Raw genomic sequence first — 25,994 nt, 5'->3', positions numbered from 1 at the left:
GTGCCGCTCAGCCTAGGGCTATGAGGCAGATTTGCATGACGTGTAGGACGTGAGAGAACAGATTTCCTGGAGCTGTTGGAGTGCTGAGGAAATCCAGCTCTCCCAAGGAAGAATGCAGTGTGTTGCCCTACACTCAGCATACACAGAGTGACTGGGAAAGGTTTCTGGGCCTGGATGTTTCTTAGCAGCCTAGTGGAGCCTGCCGGTACTAGGTGTTCTTGCAGGGAATAGGGTGCCCACGCGAGGTCCTCGGTGTCCTGAAAGCTTACTAACTTTAAAAGAAAACAGACCTAAAGCTAATGCTTCAAGGACTCTGTTCCAAGCTTCCGCTTCGGCAGGCTATTCACGGCTTTACCTAGAGGAAAGGACTCACGTCAAGTTTCCTTTTAGCTCTAGAGCGTCTCAGGAGGAGCTCCCACCCAGGCTATGAAAGCACCCTGTTGATGTAGAGAACACTCGTGCCCTTCCCAGAGCCCTGCCTACAGTGACTAGAGAACCGTCCTAAAACTGTTTTTTAGGTAGTTTCAAGGCAGCATGAATGGAGCATTCAAAATGGGAAGGCAAGGCCTGTGCCATCAGGTCCCCGTTTCCAGCGAACACGCAGCCTACCTCCTTGTGATTTCTCCAAGTAAATATACACTCTAGCTACACACTGGTCCCTTCCCTGAATAACGTTACCTTGGCACGGAGTTCTCCGTGTAGCCAACTGCCTCTCCCAAGGAACGCTCTAGGTACGCTATCGGGGCTTAGCTTCTTCTAAAACCCTGCAGTGTAAGAGGAGGACTGTGCTGTGGTTAAGGCAGGAACGCAAGCCGACTTTCTCCTCTAAGTATGGGCTCTTAAGGTATGACTCTGTACGAGGAATGCAAAGCAGTTTTGGTTTCTCAGTGCCGCTCAGCCTAGGGCTATGAGGCAGATTTGCATGAGGTGTAGGACTTGGGAGAACAGATTTCCTGGAGCTGTTGGAGTGCTGAGGAAATCCAGCTCTCCCAAGGAAGAATGCAGTGTGTTGCCCTACACTCAGCATACACAGAGTGACTGGGAAAGGTTTCTGGGCCTGGATGTTTCTTAGCAGCCTAGTGGAGCCTGCCGGTAATAGGTGTTCTTGCAGGGAATAGGGTGCCCACGCGAGGTCCTCGGTGTCCTGAAAGCTTACTAACTTTAAAAGAAAACAGACCTAAAGCTAATGCTTCAAGGACTCTGTTCCAAGCTTCCGCTTCGGCAGGCTATTCACGGCTTTACCTAGAGGAAAGGACTCACGTCAAGTTTCCTTTTAGCTCTAGAGCGTCTCAGGAGGAGCTCCCACCCAGGCTATGAAAGCACCCTGTTGATGTAGAGAACACTCGTGCCCTTCCCAGAGCCCTGCCTACAGTGACTAGAGAACCGTCCTAAAACTGTTTTTTAGGTAGTTTCAAGGCAGCATGAATGGAGCATTCAAAATGGGAAGGCAAGGCCTGTGCCATCAGGTCCCCGTTTCCAGCGAACACGCAGCCTACCTCCTTGTGATTTCTCCAAGTAAATATACACTCTAGCTACACACTGGTCCCTTCCCTGAATAACGTTACCTTGGCACGGAGTTCTCCGTGTAGCCAACTGCCTCTCCCAAGGAACGCTCTAGGTACGCTATCGGGGCTTAGCTTCTTCTAAAACCCTGCAGTGTAAGAGGAGGACTGTGCTGTGGTTAAGGCAGGAACGCAAGCCGACTTTCTCCTCTAAGTATGGGGTCTTAAGGTATGACTCTGTACGAGGAATGCAAAGCAGTTTTGGTTTCTCAGTGCCGCTCAGCCTAGGGCTATGAGGCAGATTTGCATGACGTGTAGGACGTGGGAGAACAGATTTCCTGGAGCTGTTGGAGTGCTGAGGAAATCCAGCTCTCCCAAGGAAGAATGCAGTGTGTTGCCCTACACTCAGCATACACAGAGTGACTGGGAAAGGTTTCTGGGCCTGGATGTTTCTTAGCAGCCTAGTGGACCCTGCCGGTACTAGGTGTTCTTGCAGGGAATAGGGTGCCCACGCGAGATCCTCGGTGTCCTGAAAGCTTACTAACTTTAAAAGAAAACAGACCTAAAGCTAATGCTTCAAGGACTCTGTTCCAAGCTTCCGCTTCGGCAGGCTATTCACGGCTTTACCTAGAGGAAAGGACTCACGTCAAGTTTCCTTTTAGCTCTAGAGCGTCTCAGGAGGAGCTCCCACCCAGGCTATGAAAGCACCCTGTTGATGTAGAGAACACTCGTGTCCTTCCCAGAGCCCTGCCTACAGTGACTAGAGAACCGTCCTAAAACTGTTTTTTAGGTAGTTTCAAGGCAGCATGAATGGAGCATTCAAAATGGGAAGGCAAGGCCTGTGCCATCAGGTCCCCGTTTCCAGCGAACACGCAGCCTACCTCCTTGTGATTTCTCCAAGTAAATATACACTCTAGCTACACACTGGTCCCTTCCCTGAATAACGTTACCTTGGCACGGAGTTCTCCGTGTAGCCAACTGCCTCTCCCAAGGAACGCTCTAGGTACGCTATCGGGGCTTAGCTTCTACTAAAACCCTGCAGTGTAAGAGGAGGACTGTGCTGTGGTTAAGGCAGGAACGCAAGCCGACTTTCTCCTCTAAGTATGGGGTCTTAAGGTATGACTCTGTACGAGGAATGCAAAGCAGTTTTGGTTTGTCAGTGCCGCTCAGCCTAGGGCTATGAGGCAGATTTGCCTGACATGTAGGACCTGAGAGAACAGATTTCCTGGAGCTATTCGAGTGCTGAGGAAATCCAGCTCTCCCAAGGAAGAGTGCAGTGTGATGCCCTACACTCAGCATACACAGAGTGACTGGGAAAGGTTTCCGGGCCTGGATGTTTCTTAGCAGCCTAGTGGAGCCTGCCGGTACTAGGTGTTCTTGCAGGGAATAGGGTGCCCACGCGAGGTCCTCAGTGTCCTGAAAGCTTACTAGCCTTAAAAGAAAAGAGACCTAAAGCTAAGGCTTCAAGGACTCTGCTCCAAGCTTCCGCTTCGGCAGGCTATTCAAGGCTTTACCTTGAGGACAGGACTCACGTCAAGTTTCCTTTTAGCTCTAGAGCGTCTCAGGAGGAGCTCCCACCCAGGCTATGAAAGCACCCTGTTGATGTAGAGAACACTCGTGCCCTTCCCAGAGCCCTGCCTACAGTGACTAGAGAACCGTCCTAAAACTGTTATTTAGGTGGTTTCAAGGCAGCATGAATGGAGCATTCAAAATAGGAAGGCAAGGCCTGTGCCATCAGGTCCCCGTTTCCAGGGAACACGCAGCCTACCTCCTTGTGATTTCTACTGAGTAAATATACCCTCTAGCTACACACTGGTCCCTTCCCTGAATAAACTTTCCTTGGCAAGGAGTTCTCCGTGTAGCCAACTGCCTCTCCCAAAGAACGCTCTAGGTACGCTATCGGGGCTTAACTTCTTCTAACACCCTGCAGTGTAAGAGGAAAAACTGTGCTGTGGTTAAGGCAGGAACGCAAGCCGACTTTCTCCTCTAAGTATGGGGTCTTAAGGTGTGACTCTGTACGAGGAATGCAAAGCAGTTTTGGTTTCTCAGTGCCGCTCAGCCTAGGGCTATGAGGCAGATTTGCATGACGTGTAGGACGTGAGAGAACAGATTTCCTGGAGCTGTTGGAGTGCTGAGGAAATCCAGCTCTCCCAAGGAAGAATGCAGTGTGTTGCCCTACACTCAGCATACACAGAGTGACTGGGAAAGGTTTCTGGGCCTGGATGTTTCTTAGCAGCCTAGTGGAGCCTGCCGGTACTAGGTGTTCTTGCAGGGAATAGGGTGCCCACGCGAGGTCCTCGGTGTCCTGAAAGCTTACTAACTTTAAAAGAAAACAGACCTAAAGCTAATGCTTCAAGGACTCTGTTCCAAGCTTCCGCTTCGGCAGGCTATTCACGGCTTTACCTAGAGGAAAGGACTCACGTCAAGTTTCCTTTTAGCTCTAGAGCGTCTCAGGAGGATCTCCCACCCAGGCTATGAAAGCACCCTGTTGATGTAGAGAACACTCGTGCCCTTCCCAGAGCCCTGCCTACAGTGACTAGAGAACCGTCCTAAAACTGTTATTAAGGTAGTTTCAAGGCAGCATGAATGGAGCATTCAAAATGGGAAGGCAAGGCCTGTGCCATCAGGTCCCCGTTTCCAGCGAACACGCAGCCTACCTCCTTGTGATTTCTCCAAGTAAATATACACTCTAGCTACACACTGGTCCCTTCCCTGAATAACGTTACCTTGGCACGGAGTTCTCCGTGTAGCCAACTGCCTCTCCCAAGGAACGCTCTAGGTACGCTCTCGGGGCTTGGCTTCATCTAAAACCCTGCAGTGTAAGAGGAGGACTGTGCTGTGGTTAAGGCAGGAACGCAAGCCGACTTTCTCCTCTAAGTATGGGGTCTTAAGGTATGACTCTGTACGAGGAATGCAAAGCAGTTTTGGTTTGTCAGTGCCGCTCAGCCTAGGGCTATGAGGCAGATTTGCCTGACATGTAGGACCTGAGAGAACAGATTTCCTGGAGCTATTCGAGTGCTGAGGAAATCCAGCTCTCCCAAGGAAGAGTGCAGTGTGATGCCCTACACTCAGCATACACAGAGTGACTGGGAAAGGTTTCCGGGCCTGGATGTTTCTTAGCAGCCTAGTGGAGCCTGCCGGTACTAGGTGTTCTTGCAGGGAATAGGGTGCCCACGCGAGGTCCTCGGTGTCCTGAAAGCTTACTAACCTTAAAAGAAAAGAGACCTAAAGCTAATGCTTCAAGGACTCTGCTCCAAGCTTCCGCTTCGGCAGGCTATTCAAGGCTTTACCTTGAGGACAGGACTCACGTCAAGTTTCCTTTTAGCTCTAGAGCGTCTCAGGAGGAGCTCCCACCCAGGCTATGAAAGCACCCTGTTGATGTAGAGAACACTCGTGCCCTTCCCAGAGCCCTGCCTACAGTGACTAGAGAACCGTCCTAAAACTGTTATTTAGGTGGTTTCAAGGCAGCATGAATGGAGCATTCAAAATAGGAAGGCAAGGCCTGTGCCATCAGGTCCCCGTTTCCAGGGAACACGCAGCCTACCTCCTTGTGATTTCTACTGAGTAAATATACCCTCTAGCTACACACTGGTCCCTTCCCTGAATAACCTTTCCTTGGCACGGAGTTCTCCGTGTAGCCAACTGCCTCTCCCAAAGAACGCTCTAGGTACGCTATCGGGGCTTAACTTCTTCTAACACCCTGCAGTGTAAGAGGAAAAACTGTGCTGTGGTTAAGGCAGGAACGCAAGCCGACTTTCTCCTCTAAGTATGGGCTCTTAAGGTATGACTCTGTACGAGGAATGCAAAGCAGTTTTGGTTTCTCAGTGCCGCTCAGCCTAGGGCTATGAGGCAGATTTGCATGACGTGTAGGACGTGAGAGAACAGATTTCCTGGAGCTGTTGGAGTGCTGAGGAAATCCAGCTCTCCCAAGGAAGAATGCAGTGTGTTGCCCTACACTCAGCATACACAGAGTGACTGGGAAAGGTTTCTGGGCCTGGATGCTTCTTAGCAGCCTAGTGGAGCCTGCCGGTACTAGGTGTTCTTGCAGGGAATAGGGTGCCCACGCGAGGTCCTCGGTGTCCTGAAAGCTTACTAACCTTAAAAGAAAAGAGACCTAAAGCTAATGCTTCAAGGACTCTGCTCCAAGCTTCCGCTACGGCAGGCTATTCACGGCTTTACCTTGAGGACAGGACTCACGTCAAGTTTCCTTTTAGCTCTAGAGTGTCTCAGGAGGAGCTCCCACCCAGGCTATGAAAGCACCCTGTCGATGTAGAGAACACTCGTGCCCTTCCCAGAGCCCTGCCTACAGTGACTAGAGAACCGTCCTAAAACTGTTATTAAGGTAGTTTCAAGGCAGCATGAATGGAGCATTCAAAATGGGAAGGCAAGGCCTGTGCCATCAGGTCCCCGTTTCCAGCGAACACGCAGCCTACCTCCTTGTGATTTCTCCAAGTAAATATACACTCTAGCTACACACTGGTCCCTTCCCTGAATAACGTTACCTTGGCACGGAGTTCTCCGTGTAGCCAACTGCCTCTCCCAAGGAACGCTCTAGGTACGCTCTCGGGGCTTGGCTTCTTCTAAAACCCTGCAGTGTAAGAGGAGGACTGTGCTGTGGTTAAGGCAGGAACGCAAGCCGACTTTCTCCTCTAAGTATGGGGTCTTAAGGTATGACTCTGTACGAGGAATGCAAAGCAGTTTTGGTTTGTCAGTGCCGCTCAGCCTAGGGCTATGAGGCAGATTTGCCTGACATGTAGGACCTGAGAGAACAGATTTCCTGGAGCTATTCGAGTGCTGAGGAAATCCAGCTCTCCCAAGGAAGAGTGCAGTGTGATGCCCTACACTCAGCATACACAGAGTGACTGGGAAAGGTTTCCGGGCCTGGATGTTTCTTAGCAGCCTAGTGGAGCCTGCCGGTACTAGGTGTTCTTGCAGGGAATAGGGTGCCCACGCGAGGTCCTCGGTGTCCTGAAAGCTTACTAACCTTAAAAGAAAAGAGACCTAAAGCTAATGCTTCAAGGACTCTGCTCCAAGCTTCCACTTCGGCAGGCTATTCAAGGCTTTACCTTGAGGACAGGACTCACGTCAAGTTTCCTTTTAGCTCTAGAGCGTCTCAGGAGGAGCTCCCACCCAGGCTATGAAAGCACCCTGTTGATGTAGAGAACACTCGTGCCCTTCCCAGAGCCCTGCCTACAGTGACTAGAGAACCGTCCTAAAACTGTTATTTAGGTGGTTCCAAGGCAGCATGAATGGAGCATTCAAAATGGGAAGGCAAGGCCTGTGCCATCAGGTCCCCGTTTCCTGGGAACACGCAGCCTACCTCCTTGTGATTTCTACTGAGTAAATATACCCTCTAGCTACACACTGGTCCCTTCCCTGAATAACCTTTCCTTGGCACGGAGTTCTCCGTGTAGCCAACTGCCTCTCCCAAAGAACGCTCTAGGTACGCTATCGGGGCTTAACTTCTTCTAACACCCTGCAGTGTAAGAGGAAAAACTGTGCTGTGGTTAAGGCAGGAACGCAAGCCGACTTTCTCCTCTAAGTATGGGCTCTTAAGGTATGACTCTGTAGGAGGAATGCAAAGCAGTTTTGGTTTGTCAGTGCCGCTCAGCCTAGGGCTATGAGGCAGATTTGCATGACGTGTAGGACGTGAGAGAACAGATTTCCTGGAGCTGTTGGAGTGCTGAGGAAATCCAGCTCTCCCAAGGAAGAATGCAGTGTGTTGCCCTACACTCAGCATACACAGAGTGACTGGGAAAGGTTTCTGGGCCTGGATGTTTCTTAGCAGCCTAGTGGAGCCTGCCGGTACTAGGTGTTCTTGCAGGGAATAGGGTGCCCACGCGAGGTCCTCGGTGTCCTGAAAGCTTACTAACTTTAAAAGAAAACAGACCTAAAGCTAATGCTTCAAGGACTCTGTTCCAAGCTTCCGCTTCGGCAGGCTATTCACGGCTTTACCTAGAGGAAAGGACTCACGTCAAGTTTCCTTTTAGCTCTAGAGCGTCTCAGGAGGAGCTCCCACCCAGGCTATGAAAGCACCCTGTTGATGTAGAGAACACTCGTGCCCTTCCCAGAGCACTGCCTACAGTGACTAGAGAACCGTCCTAAAACTGTTTTTTAGGTAGTTTCAAGGCAGCATGAATGGAGCATTCAAAATGGGAAGGCAAGGCCTGTGCCATCAGGTCCCCGTTTCCAGCGAACACGCAGCCTACCTCCTTGTGATTTCTCCAAGTAAATATACACTCTAGCTACACACTGGTCCCTTCCCTGAATAACGTTACCTTGGCACGGAGTTCTCCGTGTAGCCAACTGCCTCTCCCAAGGAACGCTCTAGGTACGCTATCGGGGCTTAGCTTCTTCTAAAACCCTGCAGTGTAAGAGGAGGACTGTGCTGTGGTTAAGGCAGGAACGCAAGCCGACTTTCTCCTCTAAGTATGGGGTCTTAAGGTATGACTCTGTACGAGGAATGCAAAGCAGTTTTGGTTTGTCAGTGCCGCTCAGCCTAGGGCTATGAGGCAGATTTGCCTGACATGTAGGACCTGAGAGAACAGATTTCCTGGAGCTATTCGAGTGCTGAGGAAATCCAGCTCTCCCAAGGAAGAGTGCAGTGTGATGCCCTACACTCAGCATACACAGAGTGACTGGGAAAGGTTTCCGGGCCTGGATGTTTCTTAGCAGCCTAGTGGAGCCTGCCGGTACTAGGTTTTCTTGCAGGGAATAGGGTGCCCACGCGAGGTCCTCAGTGTCCTGAAAGCTTACTAGCCTTAAAAGAAAAGAGACCTAAAGCTAAGGCTTCAAGGACTCTGCTCCAAGCTTCCGCTTCGGCAGGCTATTCAAGGCTTTACCTTGAGGACAGGACTCACGTCAAGTTTCCTTTTAGCTCTAGAGCGTCTCAGGAGGAGCTCCCACCCAGGCTATGAAAGCACCCTGTTGATGTAGAGAACACTCGTGCCCTTCCCAGAGCCCTGCCTACAGTGACTAGAGAACCGTCCTAAAACTGTTATTTAGGTGGTTTCAAGGCAGCATGAATGGAGCATTCAAAATAGGAAGGCAAGGCCTGTGCCATCAGGTCCCCGTTTCCAGGGAACACGCAGCCTACCTCCTTGTGATTTCTACTGAGTAAATATACCCTCTAGCTACACACTGGTCCCTTCCCTGAATAAACTTTCCTTGGCACGGAGTTCTCCGTGTAGCCAACTGCCTCTCCCAAAGAACGCTCTAGGTACGCTATCGGGGCTTAACTTCTTCTAACACCCTGCAGTGTAAGAGGAAAAACTGTGCTGTGGTTAAGGCAGGAACGCAAGCCGACTTTCTCCTCTAAGTATGGGGTCTTAAGGTGTGACTCTGTACGAGGAATGCAAAGCAGTTTTGGTTTCTCAGTGCCGCTCAGCCTAGGGCTATGAGGCAGATTTGCATGACGTGTAGGACGTGAGAGAACAGATTTCCTGGAGCTGTTGGAGTGCTGAGGAAATCCAGCTCTCCCAAGGAAGAATGCAGTGTGTTGCCCTACACTCAGCATACACAGAGTGACTGGGAAAGGTTTCTGGGCCTGGATGTTTCTTAGCAGCCTAGTGGAGCCTGCCGGTACTAGGTGTTCTTGCAGGGAATAGGGTGCCCACGCGAGGTCCTCGGTGTCCTGAAAGCTTACTAACTTTAAAAGAAAACAGACCTAAAGCTAATGCTTCAAGGACTCTGTTCCAAGCTTCCGCTTCGGCAGGCTATTCACGGCTTTACCTAGAGGAAAGGACTCACGTCAAGTTTCCTTTTAGCTCTAGAGCGTCTCAGGAGGATCTCCCACCCAGGCTATGAAAGCACCCTGTTGATGTAGAGAACACTCGTGCCCTTCCCAGAGCCCTGCCTACAGTGACTAGAGAACCGTCCTAAAACTGTTATTAAGGTAGTTTCAAGGCAGCATGAATGGAGCATTCAAAATGGGAAGGCAAGGCCTGTGCCATCAGGTCCCCGTTTCCAGCGAACACGCAGCCTACCTCCTTGTGATTTCTCCAAGTAAATATACACTCTAGCTACACACTGGTCCCTTCCCTGAATAACGTTACCTTGGCACGGAGTTCTCCGTGTAGCCAACTGCCTCTCCCAAGGAACGCTCTAGGTACGCTCTCGGGGCTTGGCTTCATCTAAAACCCTGCAGTGTAAGAGGAGGACTGTGCTGTGGTTAAGGCAGGAACGCAAGCCGACTTTCTCCTCTAAGTATGGGGTCTTAAGGTATGACTCTGTACGAGGAATGCAAAGCAGTTTTGGTTTGTCAGTGCCGCTCAGCCTAGGGCTATGAGGCAGATTTGCCTGACATGTAGGACCTGAGAGAACAGATTTCCTGGAGCTATTCGAGTGCTGAGGAAATCCAGCTCTCCCAAGGAAGAGTGCAGTGTGATGCCCTACACTCAGCATACACAGAGTGACTGGGAAAGGTTTCCGGGCCTGGATGTTTCTTAGCAGCCTAGTGGAGCCTGCCGGTACTAGGTGTTCTTGCAGGGAATAGGGTGCCCACGCGAGGTCCTCGGTGTCCTGAAAGCTTACTAACCTTAAAAGAAAAGAGACCTAAAGCTAATGCTTCAAGGACTCTGCTCCAAGCTTCCGCTTCGGCAGGCTATTCAAGGCTTTACCTTGAGGACAGGACTCACGTCAAGTTTCCTTTTAGCTCTAGAGCGTCTCAGGAGGAGCTCCCACCCAGGCTATGAAAGCACCCTGTTGATGTAGAGAACACTCGTGCCCTTCCCAGAGCCCTGCCTACAGTGACTAGAGAACCGTCCTAAAACTGTTATTTAGGTGGTTTCAAGGCAGCATGAATGGAGCATTCAAAATAGGAAGGCAAGGCCTGTGCCATCAGGTCCCCGTTTCCAGGGAACACGCAGCCTACCTCCTTGTGATTTCTACTGAGTAAATATACCCTCTAGCTACACACTGGTCCCTTCCCTGAATAACCTTTCCTTGGCACGGAGTTCTCCGTGTAGCCAACTGCCTCTCCCAAAGAACGCTCTAGGTACGCTATCGGGGCTTAACTTCTTCTAACACCCTGCAGTGTAAGAGGAAAAACTGTGCTGTGGTTAAGGCAGGAACGCAAGCCGACTTTCTCCTCTAAGTATGGGCTCTTAAGGTATGACTCTGTACGAGGAATGCAAAGCAGTTTTGGTTTCTCAGTGCCGCTCAGCCTAGGGCTATGAGGCAGATTTGCATGACGTGTAGGACGTGAGAGAACAGATTTCCTGGAGCTGTTGGAGTGCTGAGGAAATCCAGCTCTCCCAAGGAAGAATGCAGTGTGTTGCCCTACACTCAGCATACACAGAGTGACTGGGAAAGGTTTCTGGGCCTGGATGCTTCTTAGCAGCCTAGTGGAGCCTGCCGGTACTAGGTGTTCTTGCAGGGAATAGGGTGCCCACGCGAGGTCCTCGGTGTCCTGAAAGCTTACTAACCTTAAAAGAAAAGAGACCTAAAGCTAATGCTTCAAGGACTCTGCTCCAAGCTTCCGCTACGGCAGGCTATTCAAGGCTTTACCTTGAGGACAGGACTCACGTCAAGTTTCCTTTTAGCTCTAGAGTGTCTCAGGAGGAGCTCCCACCCAGGCTATGAAAGCACCCTGTCGATGTAGAGAACACTCGTGCCCTTCCCAGAGCCCTGCCTACAGTGACTAGAGAACCGTCCTAAAACTGTTATTAAGGTAGTTTCAAGGCAGCATGAATGGAGCATTCAAAATGGGAAGGCAAGGCCTGTGCCATCAGGTCCCTGTTTCCAGCGAACACGCAGCCTACCTCCTTGTGATTTCTCCAAGTAAATATACACTCTAGCTACACACTGGTCCCTTCCCTGAATAACGTTACCTTGGCACGGAGTTCTCCGTGTAGCCAACTGCCTCTCCCAAGGAACGCTCTAGGTACGCTCTCGGGGCTTGGCTTCTTCTAAAACCCTGCAGTGTAAGAGGAGGACTGTGCTGTGGTTAAGGCAGGAACGCAAGCCGACTTTCTCCTCTAAGTATGGGGTCTTAAGGTATGACTCTGTACGAGGAATGCAAAGCAGTTTTGGTTTGTCAGTGCCGCTCAGCCTAGGGCTATGAGGCAGATTTGCCTGACATGTAGGACCTGAGAGAACAGATTTCCTGGAGCTATTCGAGTGCTGAGGAAATCCAGCTCTCCCAAGGAAGAGTGCAGTGTGATGCCCTACACTCAGCATACACAGAGTGACTGGGAAAGGTTTCCGGGCCTGGATGTTTCTTAGCAGCCTAGTGGAGCCTGCCGGTACTAGGTGTTCTTGCAGGGAATAGGGTGCCCACGCGAGGTCCTCGGTGTCCTGAAAGCTTACTAACCTTAAAAGAAAAGAGACCTAAAGCTAATGCTTCAAGGACTCTGCTCCAAGCTTCCGCTTCGGCAGGCTATTCAAGGCTTTACCTTGAGGACAGGACTCACGTCAAGTTTCCTTTTAGCTCTAGAGCGTCTCAGGAGGAGCTCCCACCCAGGCTATGAAAGCACCCTGTTGATGTAGAGAACACTCGTGCCCTTCCCAGAGCCCTGCCTACAGTGACTAGAGAACCGTCCTAAAACTGTTTTTTAGGTGGTTCCAAGGCAGCATGAATGGAGCATTCAAAATGGGAAGGCAAGGCCTGTGCCATCAGGTCCCCGTTTCCTGGGAACACGCAGCCTACCTCCTTGTGATTTCTACTGAGTAAATATACCCTCTAGCTACACACTGGTCCCTTCCCTGAATAACCTTTCCTTGGCACGGAGTTCTCCGTGTAGCCAACTGCCTCTCCCAAAGAACGCTCTAGGTACGCTATCGGGGCTTAACTTCTTCTAACACCCTGCAGTGTAAGAGGAAAAACTGTGCTGTGGTTAAGGCAGGAACGCAAGCCGACTTTCTCCTCTAAGTATGGGCTCTTAAGGTATGACTCTGTACGAGGAATGCAAAGCAGTTTTGGTTTCTCAGTGCCGCTCAGCCTAGGGCTATGAGGCAGATTTGCATGACGTGTAGGACGTGAGAGAACAGATTTCCTGGAGCTGTTGGAGTGCTGAGGAAATCCAGCTCTCCCAAGGAAGAATGCAGTGTGTTGCCCTACACTCAGCATACACAGAGTGACTGGGAAAGGTTTCTGGGCCTGGATGTTTCTTAGCAGCCTAGTGGAGCCTGCCGGTACTAGGTGTTCTTGCAGGGAATAGGGTGCCCACGCGAGGTCCTCGGTGTCCTGAAAGCTTACTAACTTTAAAAGAAAACAGACCTAAAGCTAATGCTTCAAGGACTCTGTTCCAAGCTTCCGCTTCGGCAGGCTATTCACGGCTTTACCTAGAGGAAAGGACTCACGTCAAGTTTCCTTTTAGCTCTAGAGCGTCTCAGGAGGAGCTCCCACCCAGGCTATGAAAGCACCCTGTTGATGTAGAGAACACTCGTGCCCTTCCCAGAGCCCTGCCTACAGTGACTAGAGAACCGTCCTAAAACTGTTTTTTAGGTAGTTTCAAGGCAGCATGAATGGAGCATTCAAAATGGGAAGGCAAGGCCTGTGCCATCAGGTCCCCGTTTCCAGCGAACACGCAGCCTACCTCCTTGTGATTTCTCCAAGTAAATATACACTCTAGCTACACACTGGTCCCTTCCCTGAATAACGTTACCTTGGCACGGAGTTCTCCGTGTAGCCAACTGCCTCTCCCAAGGAACGCTCTAGGTACGCTATCGGGGCTTAGCTTCTTCTAAAACCCTGCAGTGTAAGAGGAGGACTGTGCTGTGGTTAAGGCAGGAACGCAAGCCGACTTTCTCCTCTAAGTATGGGCTCTTAAGGTATGACTCTGTACGAGGAATGCAAAGCAGTTTTGGTTTCTCAGTGCCGCTCAGCCTAGGGCTATGAGGCAGATTTGCATGAGGTGTAGGACTTGGGAGAACAGATTTCCTGGAGCTGTTGGAGTGCTGAGGAAATCCAGCTCTCCCAAGGAAGAATGCAGTGTGTTGCCCTACACTCAGCATACACAGAGTGACTGGGAAAGGTTTCTGGGCCTGGATGTTTCTTAGCAGCCTAGTGGAGCCTGCCGGTAATAGGTGTTCTTGCAGGGAATAGGGTGCCCACGCGAGGTCCTCGGTGTCCTGAAAGCTTACTAACTTTAAAAGAAAACAGACCTAAAGCTAATGCTTCAAGGACTCTGTTCCAAGCTTCCGCTTCGGCAGGCTATTCACGGCTTTACCTAGAGGAAAGGACTCACGTCAAGTTTCCTTTTAGCTCTAGAGCGTCTCAGGAGGAGCTCCCACCCAGGCTATGAAAGCACCCTGTTGATGTAGAGAACACTCGTGCCCTTCCCAGAGCCCTGCCTACAGTGACTAGAGAACCGTCCTAAAACTGTTTTTTAGGTAGTTTCAAGGCAGCATGAATGGAGCATTCAAAATGGGAAGGCAAGGCCTGTGCCATCAGGTCCCCGTTTCCAGCGAACACGCAGCCTACCTCCTTGTGATTTCTCCAAGTAAATATACACTCTAGCTACACACTGGTCCCTTCCCTGAATAACGTTACCTTGGCACGGAGTTCTCCGTGTAGCCAACTGCCTCTCCCAAGGAACGCTCTAGGTACGCTATCGGGGCTTAGCTTCTTCTAAAACCCTGCAGTGTAAGAGGAGGACTGTGCTGTGGTTAAGGCAGGAACGCAAGCCGACTTTCTCCTCTAAGTATGGGGTCTTAAGGTATGACTCTGTACGAGGAATGCAAAGCAGTTTTGGTTTCTCAGTGCCGCTCAGCCTAGGGCTATGAGGCAGATTTGCATGACGTGTAGGACGTGGGAGAACAGATTTCCTGGAGCTGTTGGAGTGCTGAGGAAATCCAGCTCTCCCAAGGAAGAATGCAGTGTGTTGCCCTACACTCAGCATACACAGAGTGACTGGGAAAGGTTTCTGGGCCTGGATGTTTCTTAGCAGCCTAGTGGACCCTGCCGGTACTAGGTGTTCTTGCAGGGAATAGGGTGCCCACGCGAGATCCTCGGTGTCCTGAAAGCTTACTAACTTTAAAAGAAAACAGACCTAAAGCTAATGCTTCAAGGACTCTGTTCCAAGCTTCCGCTTCGGCAGGCTATTCACGGCTTTACCTAGAGGAAAGGACTCACGTCAAGTTTCCTTTTAGCTCTAGAGCGTCTCAGGAGGAGCTCCCACCCAGGCTATGAAAGCACCCTGTTGATGTAGAGAACACTCGTGTCCTTCCCAGAGCCCTGCCTACAGTGACTAGAGAACCGTCCTAAAACTGTTTTTTAGGTAGTTTCAAGGCAGCATGAATGGAGCATTCAAAATGGGAAGGCAAGGCCTGTGCCATCAGGTCCCCGTTTCCAGCGAACACGCAGCCTACCTCCTTGTGATTTCTCCAAGTAAATATACACTCTAGCTACACACTGGTCCCTTCCCTGAATAACGTTACCTTGGCACGGAGTTCTCCGTGTAGCCAACTGCCTCTCCCAAGGAACGCTCTAGGTACGCTATCGGGGCTTAGCTTCTACTAAAACCCTGCAGTGTAAGAGGAGGACTGTGCTGTGGTTAAGGCAGGAACGCAAGCCGACTTTCTCCTCTAAGTATGGGGTCTTAAGGTATGACTCTGTACGAGGAATGCAAAGCAGTTTTGGTTTGTCAGTGCCGCTCAGCCTAGGGCTATGAGGCAGATTTGCCTGACATGTAGGACCTGAGAGAACAGATTTCCTGGAGCTATTCGAGTGCTGAGGAAATCCAGCTCTCCCAAGGAAGAGTGCAGTGTGATGCCCTACACTCAGCATACACAGAGTGACTGGGAAAGGTTTCCGGGCCTGGATGTTTCTTAGCAGCCTAGTGGAGCCTGCCGGTACTAGGTGTTCTTGCAGGGAATAGGGTGCCCACGCGAGGTCCTCAGTGTCCTGAAAGCTTACTAGCCTTAAAAGAAAAGAGACCTAAAGCTAAGGCTTCAAGGACTCTGCTCCAAGCTTCCGCTTCGGCAGGCTATTCAAGGCTTTACCTTGAGGACAGGACTCACGTCAAGTTTCCTTTTAGCTCTAGAGCGTCTCAGGAGGAGCTCCCACCCAGGCTATGAAAGCACCCTGTTGATGTAGAGAACACTCGTGCCCTTCCCAGAGCCCTGCCTACAGTGACTAGAGAACCGTCCTAAAACTGTTATTTAGGTGGTTTCAAGGCAGCATGAATGGAGCATTCAAAATAGGAAGGCAAGGCCTGTGCCATCAGGTCCCCGTTTCCAGGGAACACGCAGCCTACCTCCTTGTGATTTCTACTGAGTAAATATACCCTCTAGCTACACACTGGTCCCTTCCCTGAATAAACTTTCCTTGGCAAGGAGTTCTCCGTGTAGCCAACTGCCTCTCCCAAAGAACGCTCTAGGTACGCTATCGGGGCTTAACTTCTTCTAACACCCTGCAGTGTAAGAGGAAAAACTGTGCTGTGGTTAAGGCAGGAACGCAAGCCGACTTTCTCCTCTAAGTATGGGGTCTTAAGGTGTGACTCTGTACGAGGAATGCAAAGCAGTTTTGGTTTCTCAGTGCCGCTCAGCCTAGGGCTATGAGGCAGATTTGCATGACGTGTAGGACGTGAGAGAACAGATTTCCTGGAGCTGTTGGAGTGCTGAGGAAATCCAGCTCTCCCAAGGAAGAATGCAGTGTGTTGCCCTACACTCAGCATACACAGAGTGACTGGGAAAGGTTTCTGGGCCTGGATGTTTCTTAGCAGCCTAGTGGAGCCTGCCGGTACTAGGTGTTCTTGCAGGGAATAGGGTGCCCACGCGAGGTCCTCGGTGTCCTGAAAGCTTACTAACTTTAAAAGAAAACAGACCTAAAGCTAATGCTTCAAGGACTCTGTTCCAAGCTTCCGCTTCGGCAGGCTATTCACGGCTTTACCTAGAGGAAAGGACTCACGTCAAGTTTCCTTTTAGCTCTAGAGCGTCTCAGGAGGATCTCCCACCCAGGCTATGAAAGCACCCTGTTGATGTAGAGAACACTCGTGCCCTTCCCAGAGCCCTGCCTACAGTGACTAGAGAACCGTCCTAAAACTGTTATTAAGGTAGTTTCAAGGCAGCATGAATGGAGCATTCAAAATGGGAAGGCAAGGCCTGTGCCATCAGGTCCCCGTTTCCAGCGAACACGCAGCCTACCTCCTTGTGATTTCTCCAAGTAAATATACACTCTAGCTACACACTGGTCCCTTCCCTGAATAACGTTACCTTGGCACGGAGTTCTCCGTGTAGCCAACTGCCTCTCCCAAGGAACGCTCTAGGTACGCTCTCGGGGCTTGGCTTCATCTAAAACCCTGCAGTGTAAGAGGAGGACTGTGCTGTGGTTAAGGCAGGAACGCAAGCCGACTTTCTCCTCTAAGTATGGGGTCTTAAGGTATGACTCTGTACGAGGAATGCAAAGCAGTTTTGGTTTGTCAGTGCCGCTCAGCCTAGGGCTATGAGGCAGATTTGCCTGACATGTAGGACCTGAGAGAACAGATTTCCTGGAGCTATTCGAGTGCTGAGGAAATCCAGCTCTCCCAAGGAAGAGTGCAGTGTGATGCCCTACACTCAGCATACACAGAGTGACTGGGAAAGGTTTCCGGGCCTGGATGTTTCTTAGCAGCCTAGTGGAGCCTGCCGGTACTAGGTGTTCTTGCAGGGAATAGGGTGCCCACGCGAGGTCCTCGGTGTCCTGAAAGCTTACTAACCTTAAAAGAAAAGAGACCTAAAGCTAATGCTTCAAGGACTCTGCTCCAAGCTTCCGCTTCGGCAGGCTATTCAAGGCTTTACCTTGAGGACAGGACTCACGTCAAGTTTCCTTTTAGCTCTAGAGCGTCTCAGGAGGAGCTCCCACCCAGGCTATGAAAGCACCCTGTTGATGTAGAGAACACTCGTGCCCTTCCCAGAGCCCTGCCTACAGTGACTAGAGAACCGTCCTAAAACTGTTATTTAGGTGGTTTCAAGGCAGCATGAATGGAGCATTCAAAATAGGAAGGCAAGGCCTGTGCCATCAGGTCCCCGTTTCCAGGGAACACGCAGCCTACCTCCTTGTGATTTCTACTGAGTAAATATACCCTCTAGCTACACACTGGTCCCTTCCCTGAATAACCTTTCCTTGGCACGGAGTTCTCCGTGTAGCCAACTGCCTCTCCCAAAGAACGCTCTAGGTACGCTATCGGGGCTTAACTTCTTCTAACACCCTGCAGTGTAAGAGGAAAAACTGTGCTGTGGTTAAGGCAGGAACGCAAGCCGACTTTCTCCTCTAAGTATGGGCTCTTAAGGTATGACTCTGTACGAGGAATGCAAAGCAGTTTTGGTTTCTCAGTGCCGCTCAGCCTAGGGCTATGAGGCAGATTTGCATGACGTGTAGGACGTGAGAGAACAGATTTCCTGGAGCTGTTGGAGTGCTGAGGAAATCCAGCTCTCCCAAGGAAGAATGCAGTGTGTTGCCCTACACTCAGCATACACAGAGTGACTGGGAAAGGTTTCTGGGCCTGGATGCTTCTTAGCAGCCTAGTGGAGCCTGCCGGTACTAGGTGTTCTTGCAGGGAATAGGGTGCCCACGCGAGGTCCTCGGTGTCCTGAAAGCTTACTAACCTTAAAAGAAAAGAGACCTAAAGCTAATGCTTCAAGGACTCTGCTCCAAGCTTCCGCTACGGCAGGCTATTCACGGCTTTACCTTGAGGACAGGACTCACGTCAAGTTTCCTTTTAGCTCTAGAGTGTCTCAGGAGGAGCTCCCACCCAGGCTATGAAAGCACCCTGTCGATGTAGAGAACACTCGTGCCCTTCCCAGAGCCCTGCCTACAGTGACTAGAGAACCGTCCTAAAACTGTTATTAAGGTAGTTTCAAGGCAGCATGAATGGAGCATTCAAAATGGGAAGGCAAGGCCTGTGCCATCAGGTCCCCGTTTCCAGCGAACACGCAGCCTACCTCCTTGTGATTTCTCCAAGTAAATATACACTCTAGCTACACACTGGTCCCTTCCCTGAATAACGTTACCTTGGCACGGAGTTCTCCGTGTAGCCAACTGCCTCTCCCAAGGAACGCTCTAGGTACGCTCTCGGGGCTTGGCTTCTTCTAAAACCCTGCAGTGTAAGAGGAGGACTGTGCTGTGGTTAAGGCAGGAACGCAAGCCGACTTTCTCCTCTAAGTATGGGGTCTTAAGGTATGACTCTGTACGAGGAATGCAAAGCAGTTTTGGTTTGTCAGTGCCGCTCAGCCTAGGGCTATGAGGCAGATTTGCCTGACATGTAGGACCTGAGAGAACAGATTTCCTGGAGCTATTCGAGTGCTGAGGAAATCCAGCTCTCCCAAGGAAGAGTGCAGTGTGATGCCCTACACTCAGCATACACAGAGTGACTGGGAAAGGTTTCCGGGCCTGGATGTTTCTTAGCAGCCTAGTGGAGCCTGCCGGTACTAGGTGTTCTTGCAGGGAATAGGGTGCCCACGCGAGGTCCTCGGTGTCCTGAAAGCTTACTAACCTTAAAAGAAAAGAGACCTAAAGCTAATGCTTCAAGGACTCTGCTCCAAGCTTCCACTTCGGCAGGCTATTCAAGGCTTTACCTTGAGGACAGGACTCACGTCAAGTTTCCTTTTAGCTCTAGAGCGTCTCAGGAGGAGCTCCCACCCAGGCTATGAAAGCACCCTGTTGATGTAGAGAACACTCGTGCCCTTCCCAGAGCCCTGCCTACAGTGACTAGAGAACCGTCCTAAAACTGTTATTTAGGTGGTTCCAAGGCAGCATGAATGGAGCATTCAAAATGGGAAGGCAAGGCCTGTGCCATCAGGTCCCCGTTTCCTGGGAACACGCAGCCTACCTCCTTGTGATTTCTACTGAGTAAATATACCCTCTAGCTACACACTGGTCCCTTCCCTGAATAACCTTTCCTTGGCACGGAGTTCTCCGTGTAGCCAACTGCCTCTCCCAAAGAACGCTCTAGGTACGCTATCGGGGCTTAACTTCTTCTAACACCCTGCAGTGTAAGAGGAAAAACTGTGCTGTGGTTAAGGCAGGAACGCAAGCCGACTTTCTCCTCTAAGTATGGGCTCTTAAGGTATGACTCTGTAGGAGGAATGCAAAGCAGTTTTGGTTTGTCAGTGCCGCTCAGCCTAGGGCTATGAGGCAGATTTGCATGACGTGTAGGACGTGAGAGAACAGATTTCCTGGAGCTGTTGGAGTGCTGAGGAAATCCAGCTCTCCCAAGGAAGAATGCAGTGTGTTGCCCTACACTCAGCATACACAGAGTGACTGGGAAAGGTTTCTGGGCCTGGATGTTTCTTAGCAGCCTAGTGGAGCCTGCCGGTACTAGGTGTTCTTGCAGGGAATAGGGTGCCCACGCGAGGTCCTCGGTGTCCTGAAAGCTTACTAACTTTAAAAGAAAACAGACCTAAAGCTAATGCTTCAAGGACTCTGTTCCAAGCTTCCGCTTCGGCAGGCTATTCACGGCTTTACCTAGAGGAAAGGACTCACGTCAAGTTTCCTTTTAGCTCTAGAGCGTCTCAGGAGGAGCTCCCACCCAGGCTATGAAAGCACCCTGTTGATGTAGAGAACACTCGTGCCCTTCCCAGAGCACTGCCTACAGTGACTAGAGAACCGTCCTAAAACTGTTTTTTAGGTAGTTTCAAGGCAGCATGAATGGAGCATTCAAAATGGGAAGGCAAGGCCTGTGCCATCAGGTCCCCGTTTCCAGCGAACACGCAGCCTACCTCCTTGTGATTTCTCCAAGTAAATATACACTCTAGCTACACACTGGTCCCTTCCCTGAATAACGTTACCTTGGCACGGAGTTCTCCGTGTAGCCAACTGCCTCTCCCAAGGAACGCTCTAGGTACGCTATCGGGGCTTAGCTTCTTCTAAAACCCTGCAGTGTAAGAGGAGGACTGTGCTGTGGTTAAGGCAGGAACGCAAGCCGACTTTCTCCTCTAAGTATGGGCTCTTAAGGTATGACTCTGTACGAGGAATGCAAAGCAGTTTTGGTTTCTCAGTGCCGCTCAGCCTAGGGCTATGAGGCAGATTTGCATGACGTGTAGGACTTGGGAGAACAGATTTCCTGGAGCTGTTGGAGTGCTGAGGAAATCCAGCTCTCCCAAGGAAGAATGCAGTGTGTTGCCCTACACTCAGCATACACAGAGTGACTGGGAAAGGTTTCTGGGCCTGGATGTTTCTTAGCAGCCTAGTGGAGCCTGCCGGTACTAGGTGTTCTTGCAGGGAATAGGGTGCCCACGCGAGGTCCTCGGTGTCCTGAAAGCTTACTAACTTTAAAAGAAAACAGACCTAAAGCTAATGCTTCAAGGACTCTGTTCCAAGCTTCCGCTTCGGCAGGCTATTCACGGCTTTACCTAGAGGAAAGGACTCACGTCAAGTTTCCTTTTAGCTCTAGAGCGTCTCAGGAGGAGCTCCCACCCAGGCTATGAAAGCACCCTGTTGATGTAGAGAACACTCGTGCCCTTCCCAGAGCCCTGCCTACAGTGACTAGAGAACCGTCCTAAAACTGTTTTTTAGGTAGTTTCAAGGCAGCATGAATGGAGCATTCAAAATGGGAAGGCAAGGCCTGTGCCATCAGGTCCCCGTTTCCAGCGAACACGCAGCCTACCTCCTTGTGATTTCTCCAAGTAAATATACACTCTAGCTACACACTGGTCCCTTCCCTGAATAACGTTACCTTGGCACGGAGTTCTCCGTGTAGCCAACTGCCTCTCCCAAGGAACGCTCTAGGTACGCTATCGGGGCTTAGCTTCTTCTAAAACCCTGCAGTGTAAGAGGAGGACTGTGCTGTGGTTAAGGCAGGAACGCAAGCCGACTTTCTCCTCTAAGTATGGGGTCTTAAGGTATGACTCTGTACGAGGAATGCAAAGCAGTTTTGGTTTGTCAGTGCCGCTCAGCCTAGGGCTATGAGGCAGATTTGCCTGACATGTAGGACCTGAGAGAACAGATTTCCTGGAGCTATTCGAGTGCTGAGGAAATCCAGCTCTCCCAAGGAAGAGTGCAGTGTGATGCCCTACACTCAGCATACACAGAGTGACTGGGAAAGGTTTCCGGGCCTGGATGTTTCTTAGCAGCCTAGTGGAGCCTGCCGGTACTAGGTGTTCTTGCAGGGAATAGGGTGCCCACGCGAGGTCCTCAGTGTCCTGAAAGCTTACTAGCCTTAAAAGAAAAGAGACCTAAAGCTAAGGCTTCAAGGACTCTGCTCCAAGCTTCCGCTTCGGCAGGCTATTCAAGGCTTTACCTTGAGGACAGGACTCACGTCAAGTTTCCTTTTAGCTCTAGAGCGTCTCAGGAGGAGCTCCCACCCAGGCTATGAAAGCACCCTGTTGATGTAGAGAACACTCGTGCCCTTCCCAGAGCCCTGCCTACAGTGACTAGAGAACCGTCCTAAAACTGTTATTTAGGTGGTTTCAAGGCAGCATGAATGGAGCATTCAAAATAGGAAGGCAAGGCCTGTGCCATCAGGTCCCCGTTTCCAGGGAACACGCAGCCTACCTCCTTGTGATTTCTACTGAGTAAATATACCCTCTAGCTACACACTGGTCCCTTCCCTGAATAAACTTTCCTTGGCACGGAGTTCTCCGTGTAGCCAACTGCCTCTAACAAAGAACGCTCTAGGTACGCTATCGGGGCTTAACTTCTTCTAACACCCTGCAGTGTAAGAGGAAAAACTGTGCTGTGGTTAAGGCAGGAACGCAAGCCGACTTTCTCCTCTAAGTATGGGGTCTTAAGGTGTGACTCTGTACGAGGAATGCAAAGCAGTTTTGGTTTCTCAGTGCCGCTCAGCCTAGGGCTATGAGGCAGATTTGCATGACGTGTAGGACGTGAGAGAACAGATTTCCTGGAGCTGTTGGAGTGCTGAGGAAATCCAGCTCTCCCAAGGAAGAATGCAGTGTGTTGCCCTACACTCAGCATACACAGAGTGACTGGGAAAGGTTTCTGGGCCTGGATGTTTCTTAGCAGCCTAGTGGAGCCTGCCGGTACTAGGTGTTCTTGCAGGGAATAGGGTGCCCACGCGAGGTCCTCGGTGTCCTGAAAGCTTACTAACTTTAAAAGAAAACAGACCTAAAGCTAATGCTTCAAGGACTCTGTTCCAAGCTTCCGCTTCGGCAGGCTATTCACGGCTTTACCTAGAGGAAAGGACTCACGTCAAGTTTCCTTTTAGCTCTAGAGCGTCTCAGGAGGATCTCCCACCCAGGCTATGAAAGCACCCTGTTGATGTAGAGAACACTCGTGCCCTTCCCAGAGCCCTGCCTACAGTGACTAGAGAACCGTCCTAAAACTGTTATTAAGGTAGTTTCAAGGCAGCATGAATGGAGCATTCAAAATGGGAAGGCAAGGCCTGTGCCATCAGGTCCCCGTTTCCAGCGAACACGCAGCCTACCTCCTTGTCATTTCTCCAAGTAAATATACACTCTAGCTACACACTGGTCCCTTCCCTGAATAACGTTACCTTGGCACGGAGTTCTCCGTGTAGCCAACTGCCTCTCCCAAGGAACGCTCTAGGTACGCTCTCGGGGCTTGGCTTCATCTAAAACCCTGCAGTGTAAGAGGAGGACTGTGCTGTGGTTAAGGCAGGAACGCAAGCCGACTTTCTCCTCTAAGTATGGGGTCTTAAGGTATGACTCTGTACGAGGAATGCAAAGCAGTTTTGGTTTGTCAGTGCCGCTCAGCCTAGGGCTATGAGGCAGATTTGCCTGACATGTAGGACCTGAGAGAACAGATTTCCTGGAGCTATTCGAGTGCTGAGGAAATCCAGCTCTCCCAAGGAAGAGTGCAGTGTGATGCCCTACACTCAGCATACACAGAGTGACTGGGAAAGGTTTCCGGGCCTGGATGTTTCTTAGCAGCCTAGTGGAGCCTGCCGGTACTAGGTGTTCTTGCAGGGAATAGGGTGCCCACGCGAGGTCCTCAGTGTCCTGAAAGCTTACTAACCTTAAAAGAAAAGAGACCTAAAGCTAAGGCTTCAAGGACTCTGCTCCAAGCTTCCGCTTCGGCAGGCTATTCAAGGCTTTACCTTGAGGACAGGACTCACGTCAAGTTTCCTTTTAGCTCTAGAGCGTCTCAGGAGGAGCTCCCACCCAGGCTATGAAAGCACCCTGTTGATGTAGAGAACACTCGTGCCCTTCCCAGAGCCCTGCCTACAGTGACTAGAGAACCGTCCTAAAACTGTTATTTAGGTGGTTTCAAGGCAGCATGAATGGAGCATTCAAAATAGGAAGGCAAGGCCTGTGCCATCAGGTCCCCGTTTCCAGGGAACACGCAGCCTACCTCCTTGTGATTTCTACTGAGTAAATATACCCTCTAGCTACACACTGGTCCCTTCCCTGAATAACCTTTCCTTGGCACGGAGTTCTCCGTGTAGCCAACTGCCTCTCCCAAAGAACGCTCTAGGTACGCTATCGGGGCTTAACTTCTTCTAACACCCTGCAGTGTAAGAGGAAAAACTGTGCTGTGGTTAAGGCAGGAACGCAAGCCGACTTTCTCCTCTAAGTATGGGCTCTTAAGGTATGACTCTGTACGAGGAATGCAAAGCAGTTTTGGTTTCTCAGTGCCGCTCAGCCTAGGGCTATGAGGCAGATTTGCATGACGTGTAGGACGTGAGAGAACAGATTTCCTGGAGCTGTTGGAGTGCTGAGGAAATCCAGCTCTCCCAAGGAAGAATGCAGTGTGTTGCCCTACACTCAGCATACACAGAGTGACTGGGAAAGGTTTCTGGGCCTGGATGTTTCTTAGCAGCCTAGTGGAGCCTGCCGGTACTAGGTGTTCTTGCAGGGAATAGGGTGCCCACGCGAGGTCCTCGGTGTCCTGAAAGCTTACTAACCTTAAAAGAAAAGAGACCTAAAGCTAATGCTTCAAGGACTCTGCTCCAAGCTTCCGCTACGGCAGGCTATTCAAGGCTTTACCTTGAGGACAGGACTCACGTCAAGTTTCCTTTTAGCTCTAGAGCGTCTCAGGAGGAGCTCCCACCCAGGCTATGAAAGCACCCTGTCGATGTAGAGAACACTCGTGCCCTTCCCAGAGCCCTGCCTACAGTGACTAGAGAACCGTCCTAAAACTGTTATTAAGGTAGTTTCAAGGCAGCATGAATGGAGCATTCAAAATGGGAAGGCAAGGCCTGTGCCATCAGGTCCCCGTTTCCAGCGAACACGCAGCCTACCTCCTTGTGATTTCTCCAAGTAAATATACACTCTAGCTACACACTGGTCCCTTCCCTGAATAACGTTACCTTGGCACGGAGTTCTCCGTGTAGCCAACTGCCTCTCCCAAGGAACGCTCTAGGTACGCTCTCGGGGCTTGGCTTCTTCTAAAACCCTGCAGTGTAAGAGGAGGACTGTGCTGTGGTTAAGGCAGGAACGCAAGCCAACTTTCTCCTCTAAGTATGGGGTCTTAAGGTATGACTCTGTACGAGGAATGCAAAGCAGTTTTGGTTTGTCAGTGCCGCTCAGCCTAGGGCTATGAGGCAGATTTGCCTGACATGTAGGACCTGAGAGAACAGATTTCCTGGAGCTATTCGAGTGCTGAGGAAATCCAGCTCTCCCAAGGAAGAGTGCAGTGTGATGCCCTACACTCAGCATACACAGAGTGACTGGGAAAGGTTTCCGGGCCTGGATGTTTCTTAGCAGCCTAGTGGAGCCTGCCGGTACTAGGTGTTCTTGCAGGGAATAGGGTGCCCACGCGAGGTCCTCGGTGTCCTGAAAGCTTACTAACCTTAAAAGAAAAGAGACCTAAAGCTAATGCTTCAAGGACTCTGCTCCAAGCTTCCGCTTCGGCAGGCTATTCAAGGCTTTACCTTGAGGACAGGACTCACGTCAAGTTTCCTTTTAGCTCTAGAGCGTCTCAGGAGGAGCTCCCACCCAGGCTATGAAAGCACCCTGTTGATGTAGAGAACACTCGTGCCCTTCCCAGAGCCCTGCCTACAGTGACTAGAGAACCGTCCTAAAACTGTTATTTAGGTGGTTTCAAGGCAGCATGAATGGAGCATTCAAAATGGGAAGGCAAGGCCTGTGCCATCAGGTCCCCGTTTCCAGGGAACAGGCAGCCTACCTCCTTGTGATTTCTACTGAGTAAATATACCCTCTAGCTACACACTGGTCCCTTCCCTGAATAACCTTTCCTTGGCACGGAGTTCTCCGTGTAGCCAACTGCCTCTCCCAAAGAACGCTCTAGGTACGCTATCGGGGCTTAACTTCTTCTAACACCCTGCAGTGTAAGAGGAAAAACTGTGCTGTGGTTAAGGCAGGAACGCAAGCCGACTTTCTCCTCTAAGTATGGGGTCTTAAGGTATGACTCTGTACGAGGAATGCAAAGCAGTTTTGGTTTCTCAGTGCCGCTCAGCCTAGGGCTATGAGGCAGATTTGCATGACGTGTAGGACGTGAGAGAACAGATTTCCTGGAGCTGTTGGAGTGCTGAGGAAATCCAGCTCTCCCAAGGAAGAATGCAGTGTGTTGCCCTACACTCAGCATACACAGAGTGACTGGGAAAGGTTTCTGGGCCTGGATGTTTCTTAGCAGCCTAGTGGAGCCTGCCGGTACTAGGTGTTCTTGCAGGGAATAGGGTGCCCACGCGAGGT

This window comes from Balaenoptera ricei, chromosome 14 (assembly GCF_028023285.1).
Source record: "Balaenoptera ricei isolate mBalRic1 chromosome 14, mBalRic1.hap2, whole genome shotgun sequence".
NCBI classification, from domain to species: Eukaryota; Metazoa; Chordata; class Mammalia; order Artiodactyla; family Balaenopteridae; genus Balaenoptera; species Balaenoptera ricei.
This window is presented reverse-complemented; position numbering follows the sequence as displayed.